Here is a 12,150-nt window from a genome sequence, read left to right as displayed (position 1 = left end):
TGTGCACTAACTGGATAAATTATCTTAAGAAGAATGATGTCTGTACACTCAAAACTGGATTTCACACAAACTACTTTCACCGAGGCTGGCCAGCCACTGGACAGTTTGATGGCTGTTTAATTGATTGAGCCACTTTTCATCTGGTAACTAAATAAGGAATAGTTCCACATGACATTATTAATTCTCTGAACATCCTATTAATTTCTCTACTTTGCTGTCCTGCAAGTGCTCAGCCCTCCTCTCAATAAATAAATGTGTGGAGAGCAGACAAATTACCATTGTTTGTGCAGACTGCCAGAGGATCCGGGGACCATAGCAGAAGTGCTCTCTGCCATCTTCATCTGCATGTGAGGGCATTTCTTCCCACCTCAGTCTGCACAAGGGTGTACCCAAAAGCAGCCCCCCTTCAAGAGCAGATGCAAGACAAGGCTTTTGCTCTGTCCCCAGTCGCCGCTGGGAGAGGACAGACAGCCCTGTTTCAGACCGTGCCTCCGGTTCTGCCGTCTTCCCCTGCCCCTGCTCCTGCCTGCCAGGGCCTCTCGCCTCGGGAAAAGGGAGAGGGAAGGAGAGGGGTCACAAAGGACATCTTCAGGGAACAAGAAGACAGCCCTGTGAGCATGCCCCAGCCTGAGCTGAGCCCTCCTTCCCGTCCCGTGCCAGGGCAGTCACCCGTCATTCACTTCCACTTACAGTCACTGTACATGTCTTCTGCTGCCCTGCCTCCAGGTATGGTTAGCCAACTTCTCCGTCTCTGGGCAAAAGATGTGACAGAAAGCATTATATTTCAATAGAGAAGACTCTTGATTGAGTTTATTGTGAAACTTTTACAAGTTTTTGGAGGAAAAGTCATGCAGACGAAAGAACTGACCTCTTATAACATGGAATATCCTCAATTTACCATTGGCTTTGGAAACATCTTTCTAGGGAAATTACAGATCTGAGCTTAAAAAATGCATATCTTTCAAGAAAAACATGTTTTATTTTATTTTCTGTTTACACTCCAGTTTTATTTAAACAGTCTTACAATAATACTGTTTCTTTGAAATGCTAGGTACATCTCAGCTCAGCAGTGCAAAATAATTTAAAGAAACATTATTATGCATATATTGATAAAAACTTTTAATAGTATCTAGTTTAATCAACAGCAAAACCTAAATCTAAGTTCCAAATATTATTAGATGCATAATTCTGCACCTGTCATGCTCTAAGCTTCAGCTTGGTATGCAGAATCAGGATTGCACTATCAGGATTTTCTGAGACTTGAAAAAGAAACATTTTTGTCTTCAACTTTTGATATCATAAGGCAGGCAAGTGATTTTAAAAATGCACTAGATTTTCATCTTCCTTGGACTAGTGAAAACCTAGAGTAACCTGAAGTGAGTTTCATCATCCAGGACTTTCAGAGCAGCTGGGAGCAGAACGTGCCTAGTTCTGTATATTACCTTGTCTCATCACTGAAGATTTTTTATAATTTCTGTACTTGTCTGCTTTGCAAACATATATTTTTCTCTTTGTTTACAAAAGAAATTTGAGTAACACAATTGTTGTTTGCCCATTGAGATTCAAGCATTATCACTGATGGTATCTGCACTCCACCAGAAGTAACATGTTCATTCAAGGACAAAGAAGCAGAAAAATATTTTTGTTTTTCCCCACAAACTAATAAATATACTTAAAAATAAGAGAAGATGTCTGGGAACTAAAAACCTGGCTTCCTCTCCTGATGTGAGAACTACAAAGTTCTCCAACTGGGATTAATGAGAGGTCTGGGCTGGAAACCGCAGTGATGACAACAGGTTAGTGAACAATAAGATTATGAAGTAGGAAAGTAACTCTTCTGGTGTATTTCTCAAGCTGCACACACCACACCTAGTAAACTAAATGAGAGTGCTTCAGGAGATGTTGCCTTTCTAATCACAAGAACACCAGGTATCTTCACAGTATCTCACACTCCATATTTGTTCATCATCATTACACCTTCACCATGAAATTTAACTTTCCTCTGTCCCACCAAGCAGTCTCCTGAATTTATCTATATTTTTCACTTCACATCACTTGCCCTTCTCAATAACCCAGTCCCCAAAGCCCAACTAGCAGCCTGTGGTTCCAGTCCAGTCCATAGGTGTTTTCCATCCAACCTGCTGTATCTCTCCTAGACAAGGAGGATCAGGAAGCACTGTCCAAACAGCAAGAATGCTCCCCCTGCAACTGCCAAAGAATGATGGAGAGACCTAGGGTGTACAAGCATTTGTCTTTTCTGTCTCCATGTTTCCTACTGGGTCACATAATGTTTTGGGAGGCAAAAGATTTCTGTGGTGTCTAGACTATCCTAAAGCATGGTGATATCCAAAGAGACAGATTTGTGTACAGAAACAGATCCATAACCTCCTAATTCCCTTCATGGTTTTTGATAACAACACCTCGCCATATACTTTAGTTGTTTGTAGAAAATAAATGAATATAAATGATGTTCCTGCACAACAAAGTTCCCTTTTTGGCTGCATTTAAGTTAGTTATTGCAGTTGCATTCTACTTTGGACAACCGAGTCACTAACTTAAAATTCTTTTGTTTGCTTGCCTATGGACTGTAACGAAAAAAGGTAGCTCAAAGAGAGACCAAATTCTGGTTTTAGTAACAGAATTCTGAAATAAGTCAAGATTAGAATGTGACCTGTGGTTCATTTTTTATTTTATTTAAATAGCACCCTATTGTAATTCCATTCAACCATACTGATGTAGAATAGTCACCTTTCCTTCCCTTTGTTTTGTCTTTCCTCTTCCAAACCCTCATCCATGATAACTCCACCTTCTAGCTGATGTCTTAATAAAACACAACTCTGTCATTCCAAACATATTTCCCATTCCAAGTAGATGCTTTTAGTTTCAGTGATTTTACTAACAAGAGTCTGTCATCTGCATAAAACTGGCTGTAAAATATTTTTCTTCCTTGTTTTCCTTTTAGTCACAGTTAGCATTTGGAAAAGTTGGACAATCCTAAAAAATTTTGATAGCCAAATACCCCTCCTATGTCACTGCTTGAATACTGATCTCTTTAAGCTCTCATATACAGCCTCTCTACCTATTCTGCACTTAAGCAAAGTCAGCTATGATTCCCAACAATCACACCACAACAAACCCCATTATCTTAATCAAAACCCTGCTCTTCTGTAACTTTTAGAAGTCTCTGAAGCCCTTCAAAAAGCCAGATCAACATTTCATTTGCTTCATTTTGCAGTAAAAATGCTAGACTCACATCTTGAATTGTTCATGCCCCTTCCCCTTTAATTTTTTCTCTTCCTGTTTAATTTCTGCTTCCATTGTTTGCTCTCTAAGTCAAATCATATAACGAGACTCAGATTATGTGAGCAGTCACATCAGCTTTATTTTATGAGGGAAAATGGTTGTTTGTATAATAGTACCCAGCTGCTTGGCCTCATCACCTCTCTTTTACACACGACCCTTATCAGGACTCATCATGTGCACCAGAGCCACCATCTAAACCCTGTACCAACTGTAACAGCTAATAACAGAAATCACTGCAGTCACCTGTTTTGTGTTCGGTCCCAGGTGACATGAAATGGGTGAATTGTACATTGCTCCTATTAACGGAAGGAGGGATCTGTTAACTAGCTCTTGTTCTGATCTACAATGTTGAAATCTCCCAGGTCTAGGTCTGGATTGGTAGCACTACAGGTTTTGCCAAAAAGTTGTACTGTGTTTAGCTTCATTCTTTTAACTCTTGGTCACTGACACCTTTCCAATTATTAGACTCTTCTGCAACACTATGCCACTCAGTAAGCTGTCTCCTCCCAGTTTTTTCCTTACCAAGACAATTTTCAGCCTATCATCATTATACATCTATCTCTCTGAGTAAACCTACTTCTGTCAACCCAGCTGTGAATTTTGAAAGCAGTACTCACAGAAAAAATTATATAGCAGCAACCTTTTTAAACTTAAATATTTCTCAATATGTACAATAGCTAACAATACATCAGTCCCATCTGCACTGTGCAGATGCCTAGACCACTCAACACTTACTTTCCAGCCAAACTGCAGGGTTTTATATTTCTGGCTTATTCATTTTCTCTCTCACCTTTGTAATGCTTCACTTCTGCTCTCCTATAGATGATCCTTTTTTTATATCTCTTGTAGATATAACCTTTGTGCAGTTGCTAAGTTTGTTTTTCAAAATCACCCTAATCTGCAATTGATACCTGATCTTTTTCATAGCAAAACTTACTCAAAAATGTTTTCAATTCCCCAGCTTCAGAATTACAATAAAAACCCCTGTAATGTCTGTTTTCTTCCATGCTGTTACCTGAAAGAGTTCACGTTTAAAATTACATTAAATTCACTCATCCTTAATGTCATGCAAGTTTCTTTAAATTTTTCCTGGGTTCTTGTCTGCAGAAAAAATCTACAGAGTGGCACAATTTATTAATCTCTGCTTCCTGATTCAGCAATAGCAGTAAGGGTCCAGATTCTTACTTCCTACATCAAAATAAATGAATAGACTTACTCTCAGTTACACCACTTTAACACAAATCACAAAGTCTGACCTGAGTATGTAGCATCTCAGGAGATTCTATAACACAAAAAATCAAAAGATGAGCTGGCTTTCCTCCAAGAGGGAAGCTAAGCGCCAAAAGAACAGGCAATATTACCAGCATTAACATGTTTATAGCTTTTTATAGTCTCAGCTGTGCCCAGGATCTGTTTGGTATAGCTAAAGAAAAGCTGCTTCACAGAAATCAGTTTTGACCCTTTGACTCTGGACCTGCTTCTACCCCACTCTCAGTTCCAATTCTGTTAAAAGACACTTAGGGCTACTCAGATTTTATATTTGCTGTCCTAAGACTTGAGGAAACATCTGCTAGCCAAGGGCAACCCCAGCATAGCAGAGCCTCCTCATTCACGGACCCCGCATAATCATCTCTCTGGGAGAGGAGGGAGGTTGGCCTGAAATCGGGTATGGTGAGACTATGCCTCTAAAACAAACACCATCTCAGGTGAGGGCCACATTCTGTGCTGCTGGGGCAAAGCAAGGTACCCAGACTCTGGTGAAGGAACCCATGCCAAGCTCTCCTCTGGCAGTACAGGTAGTCCATCAGGTGGATCACAGAGGAAAGCTGAAATCACTCACCAATATTGGGAACTACAGAACACATTCACCCCTCAAAGACTTTCACAGACCATGAGGGTGTCCATAGTTTTCACCATTCAACTGAGTTCCACATACCAGAGATAACGAACTGTGGTCTGGCCTGCCTGAGCCATGCAGTAAGAGCCATTGGACTAATACCTTTTCATTGCATTTGCCTGAAGATGAAAATCAACAGATGTGTTTTACTCAAGCAGACATTGGAAGCAAAGAACCCTAGGTAAAATTAATTAGAAGCTAGACTGATCCAATTCCTAAGCAGAAGAGGCTGCAGGTCTCTAGAGCACAGCCACTGATGGCTATCACATTAAGCCACACCACACTTTCTTAAAATTATGTGAGTTAAGCCATTTATTAATTTGTTTTAATTAGTTCTCTATCATCATGCAAAAAAAAAATACTATTATACTTATATCCTCTTTTATTCAAAACCTGTGTTCACAAAAGCAAGCAGAGACTTTTGAAGACTCTGTAATGGTTTGAAAAATGAAATGTTAAAATTATCTGAAGTTTGAACTGGGATAAACTCTGAATTTGAAATTCCTAATTATGTCATTAAATAAGTTAAGACCATTCAAGAAGACCTATTATCACCTACTGCGCACACAGCATAAAACTGGCTTCCAGCTGAAAAGCAAAACCATCAAATTCAGATAGAAAAGAACTGCCCTGCGAGAGGGGCACAGCCTTCCTCTACAGTGTGGGCAAAGGCAGAGAAAGGTTCCCCACAGTAGTCCATAAATATGCTTTTAATCACAGACATCATGTTGGCAATAAGGCTTGAGAAGATAAACCAGTCTGTCTGCCATCCAGTCCTTCCTTTTTCCTGGGCATCCCAGCAGGAGTCCTAATTAGACAACTCTGGTTAGCCTGTGCAGGAAATGACATAAGATGATCTAATGTTTCATGGCTATGTGACAATAACTTTCAGTCATCCAGAATCTGGATTTGAACAGATCTGCAAACAAAGTGCTCTATACTCCTTGATTCTCTAAAGCACCTACTCCTCCAGCTGATTTTAACACAGTGTGGGCTTTCACCACCTATATTCAGTTTAACTCCTATTATATTCAGTGGAAGTAAACAGGCTCTTCAAGAGGGGGATTTCTGAGGAATAACATTTGATTTACACCAGTTTACAGAAAGAAGCATTTAGGCTTTGAATGCTATATTCCAGGACTAAGTTTTAACTATTCAGCAAAAGCTCTAACAAAAGGTAGACTACCTTTGGTGACTTGGTACCCTGCATTGTTACTCAGTGAAGTCAGTGGGGAAATTCTGCATCCATTAAAGGCAATAAATTTTCCCTGCAGTGCAGACAGCCTTTCACTCGGTGAGCTTTGAAACAGTCCATGGTTAGAAAGTTATCCAGCCCAAAATCTGAAAACTAGGGTTCAGACCCGGCACAGAAGCCGTGTACCAATTATTACTGCACACAATTCAATAAAATTGCAGGAGAACACACCTTTGTAAATATTTTTCCAGAGAATAATAGAAAATTCTTACAAGCGATTACAAGCCTTTTCATGCTTAAATGGTATAAATCTGAAGTAACTCCACTGGAATTCATGAAGCTCCAGGCTTGTAAAAATCTGTATCAGTGATCAGAGACTCCAATTTATTCATTTTTTGGCACATCTACCAAGTTTTCTTTATGTATCTGACTAGACTTCTAGGTGTAATTTAACCAAGAGAATAAGCATTATTTGAATTTGTAGACTAAATGATTGCATGTCCTGGGAAATACTTCTAGCAGGTGCACTTTCATCTAAAGCAGATTTAGCTGGGGCATCATTGCTAAGATTGTTGGCACCTGGATCTTTATTGTATAACAATCTAATAAGAGTTATGGCAAAAGAACGAATCGGAGCAGACAACATGTATTAGACTCTGGGTATGTGTAAACCCAACATATCCAGCTGCATTCTAGGCATTAAAGAGTTATATATACCCACTGGAAGTGTACCACAGTTCTGGCAGAAGTTCAAGAATCTCTGAACTTATATAACTCCCAGAAGACTTGTTTAATAACCAAAGTGGGGGGAAAAAAAAGGTTAGCATATCAGTAATTTTTTGTTCTTATATAACAAGGCCTTTTTTAAGCAATAAAACTGAACTTTCACTATCTAAGCCATCAATTACCTTTCAAAGATGAAACTTGCAGAAAACCCATACTGAAACAATCCCACGAAGAAATTGGTCTAAAAGGCAAACCAGGAAGTTAATGAGTTAAAGAAAAATACATAGAAATATATAGATAATATACAGATATACTATCAAATGTATTCAAGAAGGGACAGAACCCCAGGAGTAATCAGAGACTGTAAAACTGATATCAAACAGAAAACAACTAAATACAAGAGAGTGCAATAATTAATTTGTGCATCCAATAAGTTAACAATTACTTTATTGGTATAAACTGTCCATTCATAGTACATCAAGTGAAATGAACACATTCTGTGTTGAAAACTCATGCCACTTTCAATATCCTCTTTGTTTCACAAAAGTTAGTAGACCTGATGAGGCACAGGTTCTGATATGACTTACTCTGTTTTGATTTTTCATTTTTCCACAGACTCAAGTGGTTTTGAGAGCAGAATCAGCCCTTGTTGTTAAAGAGGTAAATCTGCATAGTGGGCACTTCACACTTGAGATAGAGAGAGATTAATTTTACAAGAGACAGATTAATTTCACAAAATACATCCACAACTATACAAAGCCAAACACTGTTTTGTAGTAGATTTCACCAATCTCTTACTCAAACATTCTGGGAGTCTCGGGGGCCTGGCAATGATCACCTGTAGGCACCCATGTGGATTCAGCTCCTTTAAGCTCAAAGTGTTCATTGCTCCTTTCTTCTGGACACCTTTTAACTTTCTTCACGGTTCTTTCTTTGAAGCTCACTTCAGCAGTTGCTTTTCCTCTTTCAGCTGTTACATTATCTTTCTAAGGACCTTTTTTCCCGAGATTTACTGTTCTGTTCCCTGTGTCACATAACAGCATGTGCCAGCACCTGTGCTTGACTTTGCAAGAGAAAAATGATCAAGAAAAAGTTATTGTGCTCACTATAACCCGTGTCAGCCACCACCTGTTTGTCCCACCTTCCTTGAAGGCCCTCTTGTAATAAATGAGACCATTACCAGTATCAAGGCCTGGCATGGGACGTGTCTGTTCCATTTAAGGCTTACTGGGTGTTGGCCAGTAATGGAGCCAACACTTCTTTTGGCCAAGATAGAGGCCTTGTCTTTGACTAAGACAAGAGTCACCTATCTAGTCTTGGTCCATGCAACAGGCTGTCACTTCAGTGCTCTGCTTGCCTCGACTAGTAATGAGCCATTTTTACATCACCAGACACATTATTATCATTATTAGCACTATCAGCACTGTTAGTTGGCCCACAATGAGATCCTACAATGATGCATTTAAGATTCCAGCAGCTGTGGGTGACCACTCAAAGAAAACCCCACCAGTGATATTCTTCCTTTTTCCAGTTGATTGCAGTATCTGTCACTGTGATGTACAATTATCAAGGCCATTCTGCCTGCTTCCATAGCATTTGTAATAGTTATTGAAAATTTGCTTGTTCTAATATTTCTTTTACATGAGACAATTTAATATCAGTTGCATTTGGGGTTATATTTTGATATCAGGTACAGTATTTAATGAGTAATCAACTAGAAAGCACAGGTGGTTTACACAAAAAAAGACAGCATCCAATAACAGCTACACTGGAGTCAGTAAACACAGTTTGATTGGAAATGTCATTAATTAAATCATATTCACACATTGTTCTGAAACACACACATCCTTTTCATACATAAGCTAATGCTGTTTTCTTATACTTCTGCAGAGTGATCTTAAAATGACACACCAGGCAATCACTTAACTGAGGACTTGATCCCAGATAAAAGTGAATAGGTTCCATCAAGTCTGTACTTGCCACTGTTTATCCATAGCTGAATCCAACCCAACCCTTCTGATCTCAGTGGGGAAGACAGTCTCAGTGCATCTGCTGCAAGTGCTGTATGTAACCAAGAACAAGAAAGCTTTTTTTTTTTTTTTTTAACTTTCTAATACTTTCAGTAGCACTTGATCTTTCTATTAGTGTTTTTTTCAGACAGGCAACACATCTCCTGCCAACCACTGTTCCAGTACTATAGTTTGGCTATTGTTCAGTTAGGAGGACTTAGAGATCTTGTACAACACTGCAGCCTCCAACTAATTGGCAAGGGCTCCAGCATTCATGCTGCTCACTTGTCTGAGTTTCCCAGTTCCTGTTCCTCTCAATGCCATGGCCAGCAAGTAGTAGCAGCCAGACTTCATATATGAAGCAGTTGTGAAGCCAAGTCAACTATCCTGTGTCTAGGGTAGACAAAAAAGATGCGTCATGTAAACTGAGTGTTGAACATTGAACATGTTTAAGGTTTTTTTGGATTTAAATTTCATCATGTCTTTTTTTGTTTTCATTATGTCTTTATATATATATATATATTTTATATTTTAAATATGTGCTGGGCTCAGACTCCTTTGCCAGAGTGTCTCTCCAACTGGAAACTATTACCCTTCCCTCTAAACTTCTCACAGGTGCGTAAGTCTAGTCAGGTGCATCCTATACTCAGTGCTAGGTATCTACCAGCAACCAAAGGAAACCCTGAAACCACAAAATTTAAAATACTTATACTCAAACAAGGCCAGAGATGCTGTGAGGTTTATCACTTTCTCAGTCCCAGTCAGGCTCCATTTTCATCTTTCTGCAAAATAAAAGCCAAATCCTCAGCTTCATTAATATTTTTTCACTGTATATATACTTCAAAAAATTAACATTTTTTTCTAGTCTTTCTTCCCCTTTCTCACTTTTAGCTGGTGGAGCTGGCCTGCTTGGTATTTCTAAGAGGTCTCATCCTCTGAAATCTCAGCACATGTTTTTTTCCTTTAGCTCTCTGTTACTCAGTCTCCAATATTTCATTCTACCAGGTGCAACAAGCATGCTACTTTATCCATCTTTTGAACATTTGCTTCTAATGTATGTCTGGCTACCTGGTGGTGTGTAGCTGACACTGTCTTTAACATGCCTTGAATCCATCTGTCTGTTGGACCATATGGTTGTAATTTATTTGGCAGCCATGCTCCTAATCACAAATGGAGCATCCTCAAGTCTCTTCTATTCCAGGAGATGCAGCAGTTCCTCATTTCAGCATTAGGATTATTTGGAGATTCATTTCTCAGGCTTTCCCTTGCTGCTTTACAACTTCTCTCAGAGCCATCTTCAGCATTCAGCAGCCCTCTCTGGGGACATCCAGCAATGCGATGCCTTTGTGCAAGCTCTAATGCCAGATGCAATAATTTATAATTTTCCTGTTTCATACAGGCCCAAGTCATAGCCAGTTTCTGTCAGAGAAACATCTGTCTTATTGGCGCCCGAGCAGCTGGCTCTCTTGCTGCAAGTTGGAAATACTTCTGTCAATTGGTGAAACTATCATAAGTTTGGGATAAGAAGGGTCCATTTCACAACCTGCTCCATGGTCTAGAAATCCTCTAGTGAGTTTATTACTTTTGTATGTGGGCTGCTGGTCATATAAGTTATACTCCTCCTATCAACCATCTCTACATCTTCTCTTATCTTAGACCATCATGACTCTGTAATCTTGCCAAGGTTTTGTTTATTCATAAATTTCCCTGAGGATGAGCTCGTGCTATCAACTCAATTTGTGCATGTTCAGGCACTGTCTAGCTTTTATACAAGTCTATAGACTTGCGACATCCTACCACTTTCCATCTCAAATTTTCCCCTTCTTCCACTAAAAAAGAGAGGGTTAGATCTGGTGCTTGAAATACTATCTTGTCTAAGCGTTACGTCCTTCCTACTTGAGATGATGGATCAGGCCATCTATTAAAGACTCTATGGCCTTTCATGCTGAAGCTAAAGGAGGTGTACTCTCTACTGTCTGCATGCCCTTTTCCTCCAGATCAAGAGCTGTTTCCTCACTACACAATCTGAAACAGGATCCTGGTACTAGCTGATCCACCAGTGTGCCTTTTAATGCTGCTGTCTGTCAGCCTGAGCATAAAGTGACAGCAACTGTCACTGGATCATTTTGCTAGTACTTACACATCACATACCCCGTGTGAGGTGTTCCCCCATCACAGCAATCTGACCCACCTACAAATCAACCAACATGCCCTCTATTTTTTTAGCTCTGTCACTTTAACAGTGCTATCCAAAAAGAGTGGTTTCTGAGGTCTTGGTTCAGGTAGGAAGCCCTCATGGTCTTCCATTGCTTTTTCTTCATCTATTACACAATCGAAGACAGAGACAGAGGCAGATCCTCACCTCTTACTGTGACCCCTTTGTTCAGCTGAGGCAGTGACCACTTGCTTAGCCTAGGGTTTGATGCATGACCCTTATCAGCCTTTCCTGACAACAGATGCATCACCAGGTATGCCACAAGCGTGCCTCCTGACATGCCATAGGTGACCAGATGGGAGGGATATACATTTGAAGCATGAATTGCTAACTTCCAGTTATTTCCAATCTCTTGTATAGTGCTACATGTGGAGATAACTGCTACTATTTAAAACAAAGTTATCTTAGCACTTGCACCTTCCTTGCATTCAGAGAAGGAAATTGTGATCCTTCAAACTTCTAGTCCTAGAAGGTTATCTCTCTCAGTTCACTTAAGCTTCAAGCCCACCCAGAAATGCCAGATCTGTTGCTAAAGTGATAAATGTGGGTAGTGGGCAGTCAACAGCTGAGATAAAAAAGTCTAACCCTAACAGACAAGCTTTACCGGAACATACACAACTATGCAGAGCCAAGCAGTGAAATGTAGCCTCTGTTAATAAAATCTCACCAGTCTGTTGGCCAGATGTCCTGTGAGTCTTGAGAATCTGGAGATGGTCTACAGCAGAGATCACGCAGATCCAACTCCTTTAAGTTCAAAGCATTCACAAGTTCAAAGCATTCACAAGTTCTCTGTTCTGGTCACCTT

At 39.8% G+C, this 12,150-nt stretch overlaps 1 long non-coding RNA gene across 1 annotated transcript; it reads right to left on the bottom strand.

The window, feature by feature from the left end:
• Positions 1 to 695: 695 nt before the first annotated feature.
• LOC116960472 lies at positions 696 to 7,788 on the bottom strand. Its single transcript, XR_004406422.2, has 3 exons — positions 7,709 to 7,788; positions 7,304 to 7,362; positions 696 to 751 (listed from the first exon to the last, which is right to left on the bottom strand). It is a non-coding gene; the product is annotated as an uncharacterized LOC116960472 (long non-coding RNA).
• Positions 7,789 to 12,150: the final 4,362 nt, after the last annotated feature.

The sequence above is a fragment of the Tyto alba genome, unplaced genomic scaffold, assembly GCF_018691265.1.
Source record: "Tyto alba isolate M040663 unplaced genomic scaffold, T.alba_DEE_v4.0 Super-Scaffold_9, whole genome shotgun sequence".
NCBI classification, from domain to species: domain Eukaryota; kingdom Metazoa; phylum Chordata; class Aves; order Strigiformes; family Tytonidae; genus Tyto; species Tyto alba.
Note: the sequence above shows the minus strand (reverse complement) of the source record. Positions and strands in the feature narration are given on the sequence as shown.